This window comes from Montipora capricornis, chromosome 7, assembly GCF_036669925.1.
Source record: "Montipora capricornis isolate CH-2021 chromosome 7, ASM3666992v2, whole genome shotgun sequence".
Taxonomy (NCBI): Eukaryota; Metazoa; Cnidaria; class Anthozoa; order Scleractinia; family Acroporidae; genus Montipora; species Montipora capricornis.
Window position 1 is genome coordinate 41071552 of NC_090889.1, and position 13447 is coordinate 41084998.

The 13447-nt window shown below is 40.1% G+C and overlaps 1 long non-coding RNA gene across 1 annotated transcript; it reads right to left on the reverse strand.

Annotated features, from left to right (window-relative positions):
- Window positions 1–1247: 1247 nt before the first annotated feature.
- Window positions 1248–7258, reverse strand: LOC138057221 (uncharacterized). Its single transcript, XR_011133618.1, has 4 exons — window positions 7157–7258; window positions 3842–3964; window positions 2458–2580; window positions 1248–1718 (listed from the first exon to the last, which is right to left on the reverse strand). It is a non-coding gene; the product is annotated as an uncharacterized lncRNA (long non-coding RNA).
- Window positions 7259–13447: the final 6189 nt, after the last annotated feature.

Consider the following 13447-nt stretch of genomic DNA (forward strand, 5'->3'; position numbering starts at 1 on the left):
ACATGACATGAAGTTGCCAAAAACAATTATATTTTCGTAGATACCATAATGTACATCGCTCCAATGCCTTAGGGCCAAATTTCTGACATCGCTCTTGCAATCACAGCAACAAATTTTAAACAGCTGTTTAAAAAACGCACGTTAAATAGCCAATGGGGCTGATAAGTTATCCTAGATTCTGGGGCCACTTTGTACTGACGAATGTATGAGCCAGAAACCCGACTCACAAGCACGTGAAAGCCACGTGCCGTACAAACTATGCAAAAGGAACCAAGTGAAGCCATCAAACTTAATTCTAACTAAAAACTAAAAATAAAAAAATGCTTCCCACTGCCGTCAATCACTGGAGTGACTTCCTTGTTAGCCGGTTACGCTCCAATTTGTAGCGTTCCATTTCGAATGATTCACCAAGTTTCGCTTTCAGATGATAATTAAGAAGAAACCGCTACTAGGACCCTGCGAAAACTCGTTTCTGTGAAAGTCCCAAGACTTTTCGGGAGTATGTCGAGCAACAAAGTCATTTATTGCTAATTCGAATTACATTTCAGTGATAGTACGTATTTCCGATCCAATGCAGTGTCTCTAAGGCAAATTCTCGTTGTACCCGATGAAGGCTGCCTTGGCCAACCGAAATGAAGAAAATTACTCTACCTTGTATCGGCTTTACAGCATATCCTTTGTAGCGTCCCAAAAAAACCCCTCCATCCTTAAAAGGAAGACGTTCCGTGGCTTTAGATCTTAAAACACTGATTATTCGGGCCGAAATTTTTCGGGAGTTTCGAGAAATGGGCCGAACTGAACCGGACCAATTTGTTGCCTATAAATCGAGCGTCGAACCGGATTAAATACACTGATGGCAAGAGTTAACACATGATTGACGATTTGCTTCGAATAATTCGGCCCTCAAATCTCCCTATTAATGGTTAATGGACAAGCGCGTGGGAACTCATTAATAGGGACCTTAAGTAAGACGACGACGATGGCTACGAGAACGTTGTCTAAAATATTATTTCCCGTTACCGTCATAATTTTGAGATTACTCCAAGTCGCTCGGCTTGGAAAGTATGAGCACACATTCTAAGAATAAAACTGGTGAGAACGGTGTGGATATTTGGAGAGAAAATTGAAAATTCATCGTCAGGTGCTTTCGTCTTTCAAACATCCTCAAATTTGATCATCAAGTTCACGTCGTTGTCAAGACGAGAACGGCAAAAAAAAAATGTATCAAAATGTAAAAGGCACGTGCGGAGCTATTGTTTTTGCGAATTAAACTTATTGTTATGTTGCGTTCTCGTATCCGTCGTTGTCGTCCTTGCTTAAGCACCCTAATATATTAATGATATCGACGCTATGAGACCTTTTTGCAGATACGGATTTCTATTGTTTCGAAAGACATTATGGGATGACCAGGGGGCAAATTAATATGTATTTGCCCCATGGGCATCCCATAATAGCTATTTGAAACAATAGCAAGCAAAAATGGCCGCCGTATCTGCAAAACGGTCTATGACAAGAAGATAGGTCACATGCAAGTCAGTGTTTGCGGCCTTCCTGTATCTTGTTGACTTTGACTATGTCAAGTTATCCACCTTCCTTTTCACACTTAAATCCATCTCCAGTGTACCCTTGCTTGCAGAAACAATTATATGAGCCCGCGATGTTGGCGCACAATGCATTGACGTCGCAGTTATGATGATTGCCCAGACACTCATTGAAATCTGACAAAATAAGGACATAAACAAGTGTCATTTTAGACTGAGTGTCCCTGAAAAAAGAAATGATAGCCATGTTGATTTCCTAAATTAACTCTCCAGGAATTTAGGTCTGGCAAAGCTTTTCGTTTTTTATTTGCAAAGGACTAAATGTAGTGGAGTCAAAAATTGACGTCTGTTCCCGGAAAGAGTGTGTTGACATTCATAGGTATTGCTGGTTTGCATATGACATCATGGTGACCATGTCAGTGGACAAGAACAAGAATTTGTCTCTTCCCTGGGAACTACAATTTATTATCATGCAAATTCTGCGAAAAGAAATTGTATTGTATTGATTCACAGCATGGCTGCCTTGTCACGTGGGTGAATACCACGATTACCAAATTTGATTGTCATTGCTTCTGACGCTGACAAATTACTAATTTAAAAATAGATCATTGGCAAAATATCATTTTAACTCTTTTTTAAAGACTCGCCACCCACCCATTCACTCGCCCTGGGTTCGATTCCCAGACTCGGCGTCACCTGTGGGTTCAGTTTGCCGGTTCTCTACTCTGCTTCGAGAGGTTTTTCTCCGGGTACTCCGGTTTTCCCCCTTCCAAAAAAAAAAACAATGTTTCATTTGATTTGAGACAACTTGATTGCATTTCTATGTGTATTGTCCCCAATGACGGTCCCATAATTACAGAACATTCGAGGTTAACAAACATAATCTCGGGCATAGACCCAAATCGAAAACTCTTACCAATACAATGTGGTCCATTGGAAATGAAACCTGGTCTACAATTGCATTTGTAAGAACCAATGGTATTTGCGCAGTCCGCATGCCAATTGCACAACCCAGTGTCACTTGCACACTCGTCAACATCTGAAAGAGGAAAAGGTTTCACTGAGCAAAACAGAAACTAAATCGACGCGAGGAAGCGTAAAGATCCTTTGTGGCTTAGCGCCGTGGATGTAAAGCATCTTTTCAAATGAATATAACGGCGTTATTGAACACACCTAAAGGAAGGCTACCAGTTGGCTATTAACAATAGGGACCTTGTAGATTCTAGGACGAGGACGACAACGAGTGCGAGATTTAACTGCCCGTTTTTAGCGAAAATACCTAGAAAATTTATAACCCGGACGATTAGTCTTACTCTTACGCTATGAAACATTATTCAACCGGCCTTTCCCTCCAAAGAGAGGCAATAATAGCTTTTACTCTGTTAGCGCCAGACGATTTTCCCCGTCAATGGAAAGGGTTGAAAGTGTTACTACGACCAAAAAATCACTTCCTGTTTTTCTTCAGATTTTGAAAGTCTGATTGCTTAACACATGATTGTCAAAACTTTGAGCTTTTATTTTATACAAAGGCTGTTCACTTTGAGTAAAAGTTTTGGATTTTAAGGTCCGCCACTACTCACGATCAAATCTGAGCGATTGGACCCTAGGGTAAAGGACTTCATTTACTCACTAGCTTAAAATTTCAGCGTGTAAATCATTGCAACTTATAAAGTAAAAGTATAAGAGCGCGAACCTCCCGTGCTGCATATTAATACGCCGCGGACACACACATTGCATGTCTTTGACATGATTTTCTCCTCGATCCATCTCTCTCTAGATTTTAAATTTAGTAATGGCGGACGATTAAATAGCAAAAATTCTAGATAAAATAAACAGGGACCGGCTCCTGAAAGGTGTAATAAGTCCATTGCAGGGATAAATGTGCCAGTACAAGGCGCAATTATCCCTGGAATAGACTTATTACACCATATAGGAACCGGCCCCAGGTGTGCTTCAGAAACTTGGCCGGGTCAGTTAGTGTTAAGTTCACATAGTTTTGAAATCCAAAGAAAGAGAACAAATTCTATTTTGATCATGGTCGCACTTTAAAAAATGAAGAAAATACTTTGAGTTAACTCGTGATAAACTAGGTTGCCGAAACACAACCATGCACAGCGGAAAACGGATACAATGTACTGTTATGTTCAAAAGCAGCTCTCATATTGTACCCGGACATTATGTTCTCGACAGTATGATAGTATGCCTGTCTCGACGTTTTTTCGAGATGACAACAGTTACTATTTGCACATACAAGAAGAACTCTGTTAAACTTGAGCAAAGAAAAGGAAACCAGTTATTACCTTCACACAGGTCATCTTTCAAAATAAAACCTGCTTGGCATGCGCAAAAATACGATCCTTCAGTATTTTCACACAGGCCATGCGATGGGCAAGCACGAGAAACTTGATTGCATTCATTCACATCTGAAAAGAAAAGAACGAGTTCTCGTGGCAAGCCATGATAAGCTATCTGCCTTCTGGACGTGTGGGAATTGGAGCGAGACCCTCAGCCACTCGACCCAATTTTCAAGCGGCCAGAATGCCTATAATCTCCAACGTGGAAAGTAGCCTTATTTGTTATTTATAAAAATTGTCCTCTCCTAACCTCTCCACCTCTAGCGTAGGTATTCTTTCAATTTATCCTAAAAATTGCTTTGTGTCCACAAAGCTACAACAAGTTGCAAAATTGTTGAGACACTTTCATGAAAAAACACCTTTCAAGCTTCTAGTACCCACCGTATCTAGAATTTAAACCTTTCCCACTTCCCCTCCCCTCTCCCCCTTTCAATGTTGACTGTTTAAGTTTCCAACATTTTTTTGTCTTGCTAGCAACACTGATAAGGAGGGGAGGGGGGCTGCAGTGTGAGAGATAATAGGTAAATTAATAGCGCTCCAAGAAGGTGAAGTGTCTCCACTATTTTTGCAACTTGTTGTCTGATTGAGTGCAATAATTTTGCCAGTCCGAATTTGAATCCTATAGGGAAAATTTTCAACGTAGAAAAGGAAAAACTAAAGAAACAATCGTAAGACATCGTATAAGCTCTGAAACGTTTGAGAAGTTTGCACGCGAAGTGCAAAGCGCATTGTACCAAACACGAAACGATATTAATTATTGACATACGGTGACATCGATTTTCAAGTGTTTGGACTTATCATCGCTAACAGAAGACTCCGTACCAAATACTAAAGCGAGCACAGTATCTGATGCTCTGAAAGTTACACATGGTTCGTATTATGTAACACAATACCATTTATTGTGTTCCTTGGTGACGTAGACGGGGATGGTTGCGTTACAATTGAAAATCGTATCTTCCAGGATACAGCACAATTCAACTAGTACTTTCTTTTCTACTCAATCCAATACATTACCAGATGATTCGTAATAAAGTTCACACAGTTAGAAATCCTGTACATAACGTCTATTCCATTTACCAAAGGTGTACCATCCAAGCACGGTCTACCACCGCAACAGCAAGAAATATGATATCATATTATTTTCTCAGTGAAAAGTTGTGGTAGCCCGCGTAGACCGTTTCATATAAATCACATAATGTGTAGCCGGTACAAATTTGTTCACTTTTGTATCTCATTGTAAAACAAATCTGGCAAAGGATTTAGTACAATCGGGTGGTTTCTTTTGATCATTGTGCTCAGTCGGTCATTCCAGAGAACATGGAATTAGCCTGTACCCGACACGTCACTTAGAAGACTTGCTACTAAGCGTTAGCAATCCCGTCTCTAGAAGCAGCCTAACCCGAAAGCAATAAGTAATGTTACAAATGGACCTCTGTGAAAATGTATCTTTGTATAACAATGTTTGCTGAGAATTGATTTTTCGGAAAGTGGATGTTCCCTTTACAGTGCAACGCGCCTTACCGTGGCCACCCAACAAACTTTCACATTTGACAATTACGTGTAAATACGTAAACTCAACAAGCCATGCAACGGTGTTCAACTTAAAACAGTGCGAACTTTGCAAGGAGGCGTGACTGTCAATCAAATTTACACATCCTGATTGGCGGACAATTTGCAAAAAACTTTGTTAGATGGCCACGGTAAGGCGCGTCGCACTATAAATGGCACGCGATCGCAGTTAAAGGTGAGGTAGTGTCTGTTTCTCATACGTAAACAACAGCTAATTTCGTTCATGTTGCGCGTGTTTTAGATGTCATGTGTCGACACCATATTAAACGCAAAAGATAAACGCCTTCTTGTTCGAATAAACAAAGTGACCGTATGACAATACAGTGACAACCAACTCAGACAACAAGTTGCAAAATTGTTGAGACACTTTCATGAAAAAACACCTTTTCTAGCTTCCAGTACCCACCGTATCTAGTGGGGGGGGGGGGGGGGGCTGCAGTGTGAGAGATAATAGGTAAATTAATAGCGCTCCAAGAAGGTGAAGTGTCTCCACTATTTTTGCAACTTGTTGTCTGATTGATTGCAATAATTTTGCCAGTCCGGATTTGAATCCTATAGGTAAAATTTTCAACGTAGAAAAGCAAAAACTAAAGAAACAATCGTTAGACATCGTTTAAGAAACTACCCCCTTTATTCAGTGATTGATGTTAGTTCAGCAATATGAAGTACACAACAGATCTGGTGGCATACATATGCTTATGCTCTTGACTACAAGTTATAGTCAGTACCCACTCTAATAAACTACACAAAGGACGGCCACAACACAGGGAATTCCATCCCATAATCTTCGTGAACAGTGTGTGGGTTCTTTAACGTTCCACGATATTGCCCGAATTTAATACTCCTCTATAAAAAATTATCCGTCTAAGACGGTTATTTCGTCTGCAATTCGTCCAGATATAAATCCGACGTTTAGACGAATTAGGGTCCAAATTCGTCTCCAGCTGATTCGTCTGTTAGCACGTCTTCCAGACGAGTAGACAGGCGAATATATCGAAGACGTCCATAGTTCATCTATTAAAACTCCGGATTTATATTTAAACGAATTGCAGACGAAATATTCGTCTTACACCTCATTCACACTAACCAGACGTGGTTGAGTTTAACAAAATGAAAGTCAGTGAGAAAAATGTAGGGCCGGTTTTTACATGAGATTTAGGTGAGTTTCTAGACATGTTTTGATCTGTGCTAAATTTGTAGTCGCCAAAATCAGTATTCATGATTTAAGAAGAAAACCCTTTGAAATCGTGTTTGACAAAACATATTCAAAACATGGTTAAGGTTTGGTGTAAGCGGGGCATTAGACGGATAATTTGGCTGAGACGAGTTATTCGTCTCTAGTCTAAATTCGGCCGGCAAGGTGCCGGTTGTGAAACGGGGTACAGAGCGTGTTCACTCACGTGACCAACAGCCATATTGGATTACTGAAACAAAAGAAAGCATGTGCATAAAAAAAAAATTCAATTCCCGGCGGATTAGTTTGGTACACCATCATGGCCGCCGTGACGTCCTGTGAAAACGTCCTATACGGTTCAGAGTCCTGTATAATCAAGAAGAGGACAGACGAATGTAAAAGGTGAAGTCACTTTGTTTATAAATTTCCTTTAGAGCTTCCCCTAAGAATCTTATTGAATTTTTATGCAGCATTTAATCTGGCTTAGTGTTTGGCTTTCTTTTAATTCTTGTACTTACCGACGCAGTGCACTTTGCCGTGACCCGTATAACCTTCTTTACACACACAGCTGTATGACCCATCCGTATTGACACAGTTTGCACGAGAAGTTCAAGCATGGCTATCAGTGCTGCACTCATCCATATCTGTAGGTTAGAAAACAAAGTATACAAAAATTTGGTTTTATCAACGGAGTTGATAATGTAAATTGGCCACCGTACAGAGATTCTAAAAGCTGACGCTTCGAGCGTCAGCCCTTCGTCAGAGCGAATCGAGGGATTATGGGTTACGTGTAGTTTTTATAGTAGAGTAGGAGCTACGCCATTGGTGGTAACATGGCAACGTGAAAAATAGGAATATATTAGTTAAATGAAAAGCGTCCGTTAATACCGTGAGGATTAAGGGTGCCGATTTGAAAGATGAATTTTCGTTCCAGATTCTTGCGGCTTTCCGTCGTACCTAGATGTAGGGAAAGGCCGCAGATAGCCATGTGTTTTTTGGAGTGGTTAGGCAGATTAAAATGGCGAGCGACTGGCTTGGATGCATCCTTGTCATTCTTCTCAACATCTCGAATCCTTTAGGTTTTGCTTGTCTCATGCTAACACAAAATTTAAATAAGAAAAGAAAACTGAAATTGTGGTAGCTGTACTCAAGTGACGCTATCGTGAAAGTTGCCTATTTGATGCAAACCCAATTTTGATATCTCTTTAATTTTGATGTCTCTTTAAGTTTAAGCATTTCTACCGTGCCAGCAGAGCCTTTCTTAGCTCAACGAGAAAGAAAGGACTCTGCAGAAATCGTGTAAAGTATTTATTGTGTATGCGCAAGCTGTTGCTTTGAAACAGTTACAAACCCAGGCCAAGTCTCGATCGCACTCCAAGCCGCCATATTGAGTTTCGTAGTGAAGGCTCGATTTTGACCTTCGCCTTGTTAAAAATATGATGCGCGCGCTTCCTAAACCGGTTTGACCGGAGTGGCTAGCCCAGAAACTTAGGCTGCGGCGACTTAAAAGACTTCACACGATTTCTGCAGAGCCTCACTTGCCTGCCCTCTGGTGAGAGTTAGAGAGGCTCTGCTCGCAGAGTGATGCATTTCCTACCTATTTTTGACAATAAGGTACAGTACTGTAAGGGTAAAGGTTAGCGTTATTTATGGGTCAGCGTAAACACAGCAGTTTATCCTTACTTGAGGAGCAGCATTTGGGGGACACTTTCTGACGTTACTGAATTGTCTGTATTCCGAGACACAAGTGATAGTCCGGGAGCAAATGTCGTAAAATTAATTCCCGTGGGAATTTCGTGCTGAAAGCAAGCCACCTATCTAAAAGTCTTCATCAGGGTCTAGTAAACATGAAAATTTTTGGTGGCAACTCTGCAAGTTGGTAGGACGAGTTTTAAGGAGTGTTTAAAATCGGACGTATATGAGCCAACATGAAAACGAGGCTGGTACATTTAATTACTTATAACCCCCTCAATTACCAACGGTTAAACCACAAAACTTAGCAGATATTCGTAAGTTGGCCATTTCATGACAACTGCTGATTATGAGCTGTCACGCGACCATTTAACACGAAAACGAGGCTGAAGATGAAAGCACTAATTCGCGGTCATGCTTGTTCGCAAATTGGCATTTTAAAATTGTCATGACAAGATTTGATTTTTCACCATCTCAAAAACGGTAGCTCTAAATGATCTTACAATCACAATGAGCACATAATGATGAATAGGACAAGTACGAAGGCTCTTTAATTTGGAGTAAGTGACCCTTGAATTATTATGGTACGCACATTTTAAGCTTGTCTTAAATTTTTTGCGTTTCTCTAGTATAACAAGGTTAGTTTTTATTTGAATCCGATAACTAATACTTGACGGTGGTGCTTTATTGGTGTGGAGATTGTGGTCGAGCAACTCAAGTTATAAGTCAGTGGTAATTAGCATCAGATTACTGAGCCGCTATCTTTACTGTCAGAGAATGTAGTGAAGCCATGGAAAAGTTAGTTGCTCCAGTCGTTCATGCTGAACTCTCCAAATTCAATAAAAATTTTGTTGCAAAGCCAGTAGTTATTGTTATTTCGCCATTAGTGAGATTAATAGAAAATTCCCTGAAAGGGTTACGAATCAAAACTGGCTCCGTTGGCAAGGACAGTCTTGCGATCGAGAATGGACAGTGTAGCGTTAGGTTAACATCGCTGGAATACCAACTGCAAAATGGAAGGTGGAGAAATATGCTGTCTTCCGAAGTTTACAAGAAAAATTTGATAGAAATCGTTGTATACGAGTAGACGAAGCTTACTGTATTAGGTATATTCATTTGTCTCAGGCTTCTTTTTATTGTTACGGTATCTTGGAATCTTGATCACATCTAATTAAATAATACATGTACATGTATGTGCTTGATCGCATTTAGCGGTGAGTCAGAATAGAGGATGCATACTTTATTAAAAGGTCAATGAAGAGTGGCAGCTATTGGCTGATGTGGACCTTAAAACTAATACAGTTAAAACTACATAAATTCACATTACTATTAAAAACTATATCTACAAGACAAATAATAGTTATTAAAACTACTAAAATTACATAGCTATTTTAAATAGGGTATACAATACAAATATATATAAACAAAAAAACAACAATAATCACGAGGCTGATCATTACTTTTTAAATATAAATAAAATAGTCTAAATTCTTAATTGAATTAACAAAAGTTCCCTTTATAAAACTTACCTGATCAAGATAACATTTCTTCAAGGCTAACTTAAATTTATTTACATTATCTATATCTCTTGTTTCGTTATTGAGACTATACCAAAGAATGGGTCTGTGAGTGGAATTGCTGTGCACTACTTTGAACATTTCCACACCCAAGGGTTGTTTATACTTAAATGCTATATTGTGCCATTTTACTAGGCTAAGAATTTGATGATCCATATATTTGTTGTTAGGAATATTATGGATAATTCGTGCTGACTTGATATGAGATTTCTCAGTGTCATCAAATAGAGTAAGAGAGCAGCTATCCCAAACTGTCAGAGCGTATGTGATACTGGGCAGAAACCTTTTGTAATAGATGGTTTCCAATTGTTTTCTTGGCAAGAATTTTCTCTTCGTCAACATAGCTAGTTGAGCCGAGAATGATTTGGATATTTTTTTCAATATTATGGTCCCTAGAAAGTTGTTTATTGGCTATGAGTAATCCCAGCGAATTCACCACTTTAGAATGATTAATGACTAGATTTCCACAACATACTTGTTGTAAAGGACCAATAAATTCCTTTCTAGAGATGATCATATCCTGGCATTTCTTTGTGTGTATAGTGAGTCTATTTAATTCACATCATAGACAAATATCAGCGAGAATGACATTCAGTAGTTGAATAACATTGTCAGTTGTTTCACCAATCACGAAAGCGGTGGTGTCATCTGCATATAGATAGAGTTGACCCATAGAAACATTGTCAGCGAAATCATTAACATAAATCAAAAACAGTCAGAGCCCTAAAAGAGATCCCGGTGGGACTCCATAGGCATCTAATTAGGGTCAAACCTGGACATAAGTGCATGGGACAGGAAACTGAGTTTAGAGTTTACCCCATTTGCTTCAACAAATTGTTGACCTTTTTCAATTTAACTATTTAGCAATAGCAATAAATTCCCATAAAAACCGCAGGCTTGAACTTTATAACTCAAAACTTCATGATCTACTGAATAACCCCTATGACTTTCCCATCGTCAATGTTTAACTTCCAAGTTTCAGTCAAATATAACAAAAGAGACCCAGTAGATAATCCTTTTCATAACCCCAATAGTGATTTATGTACTTTCTCCAAGTGAGAATCTATAATATTGCAAATACATGTAACTGACTGCATGATTTTGCTGGGAATAGAAGATGAGTTAGTGGCCTGTAATTTGAGCAATCATCCTTGCTACCACCTTTCCATAGAACTTTAACTTTTCCAATCTTCCATTGAGAGGGATAGAGACCTGTCTCATAACATTGCCTACTCAAATTAGCAATACAGGGACTAAATTCCTCAGCGACCAACTGGATCTCTCTACCCGAAAAATTGCCTGCGCCCCTTGAGCCTTCTTCACATTGATCTGCTTGAATTTAGTTTCAAAGGCTTTTACTCTTTGCATGATATCTATTGATGCTGTAATTCTGTAGGGGTGCAGGGATGGCGCAGTGGTGAGAGCACTGGCTTCCCACCAATGTGGTCATGATTCGATTCCCAGGTCCGGCGTCATATGTGGGTTGAGTTTGTTGGTTCTCTACTGTAATGTCTCTTTAATACAAAGACTATTTTTTCTCGTATAGTTCGTTAGCCTTTTAGTATTTGTATTCCCTTGTAATTTACACTCGTTCATTAGTCCGCTTCAGCGTCCTTTATGCTCTTTTTCGTAGGATCTGTTGTTATCACCTTTAATTAACACTTAAGTTTTGCCGTATGTAAATTTAAACCTAAGTCTCTTTATAAGTTACGTTCAACAAAAGTTTCAGTTGGTTCCTCGCCGTCCTTGCTGATCCAGCGATTGGTAAGAGTTTTGTCCTAGTTTTACGGTTTTGTAACGCTTCTTTCGGTTTAAGCCCCATTTACACGAGCAATTTTTCCTTGACAAGTTTTCCTTGACAAGGAAAAATTGCTCATGTAGATGGGGAATAGTGGACAAATTTCCCTTGTCAAGGAAAATCTGGCGCGCTAGATTTTCCTTGACAAGGAAAAATTGTCAAGTCTGAAATTTGCTCGTGTAGATGGACAACAAGGAAAATGTGACAAGGAAAACTTGTCATATTATTCATTTACACTACCAAGGAAAACTTGTCAAGGAAAACTTGTCAAGGAAAACTTGCTAATGTGTACAGTCGGCAAGTTTTCCTTGACAAGTCCACTTGTCAAGGAAAAATTGCTCGTGTAAATGGGGCTTTAGTTATCCTGTAATTCCATGTTTGTAAACGCTTCGTAATTTAATCTTGTTCTTAGATATTTACCAGCGACAACATGATACGTTGGAGTCAGTACAATTGCTGGAGTGCTAAGTCGAATGGTCCCTGACCATTTCATTGTAAATATCACTTGAGAGATGGATAATGTCCTTGACCAAGAAATTCCAAGTTCGCCGCGTTTAAGTTCCAGGCTAAGGATGCCAAACTCACACCAAAACCAAGAAGCAATTTTAGTTGAGAAGCTTTATTCTTTAAGACAGTCCCGCGGCGGCTACGTTGCTACTATGTCGAAACTGTGTTCAAAGATCGATGAATTACTACAAGATAACTCACAATTGGTCCAGGTTCGAGGCCTTCAAACAGCCTTGAATGATACCTTTTCAAGTTTCCTAGACAATGTGGAACTGACTCAGGGACTACTTCCCCAAGACAGCAACGAGTTGCGGGACGTTCTAAGTTATTATGAGGCACAAGAAGTTCGAAAACGGATTTATGATGAAAAGATTGAAAGATACGCCATCGACGTCGCCTCGTTTTTCAATACCAAAGCCCCTGAAGCGATGACTGATACGAAGATTTCATTTCCTCCTTCCCCGGCAAGGTCTGTCATATCGCAAAGTAGTAAGGCCTCAAGAATAAGCACAGCAAGTTCAAGGTTAGAGCAAGCTAGAATTGCGGTGGAGAAAGCAGTTCTTATAGAGAAACAAACGGAACAGAAACGCGTGAGGTCGATAGATTTGAGAGTCAAATTGTTAGAGTTGGAAATGCGGCAAAAGCAGGTTGATTTTCAGCACCAACTTGAGCTGGCAAAACTTGAAGCTGAGAGGCAAGTGGACGAAGCTAGAGAAAAGACAGAAATGGCTCAATTGGAGTGCAAGTGGCAGAGCGTGAATATTCCTGTTTATTGTCTGAACATGACGACGATAAAGAAATCCTCCACGGCGACAGACAAGAAGAAAACCTAGCATCCACCATGCCAACCCGGCCAGCACCAATCGCGCGTGACCCCACGCGAGCCGTCTCATGCCCACCTACGTTTGAACAGCCATACGCTTAACCTATTGTGACTATGCCAGTGCGCATGCCTTCTTCCACGCCGACGGAATCTCGCACGTTCCGTGCGGCACCCACGCAAGCACCTGCATGTTATACCATCTCGTCTGGCGTCTCCTTTCGTCCTACCGCTTCCACGCGCGAATCCACAGCTCCAGGACCCACGAACCTGTCCTCTGTTCCAGATTCCTCCTCGCACCCACGTACGTTCCCTGCATTTGTCAGTGAAGATTCTGTTTCCCCACCCATGATTTCTAATATTAATTTCGTTCCTGTGGCTTTCCCACAAGTTTCCACTCTGCCAGTGTCGAGTG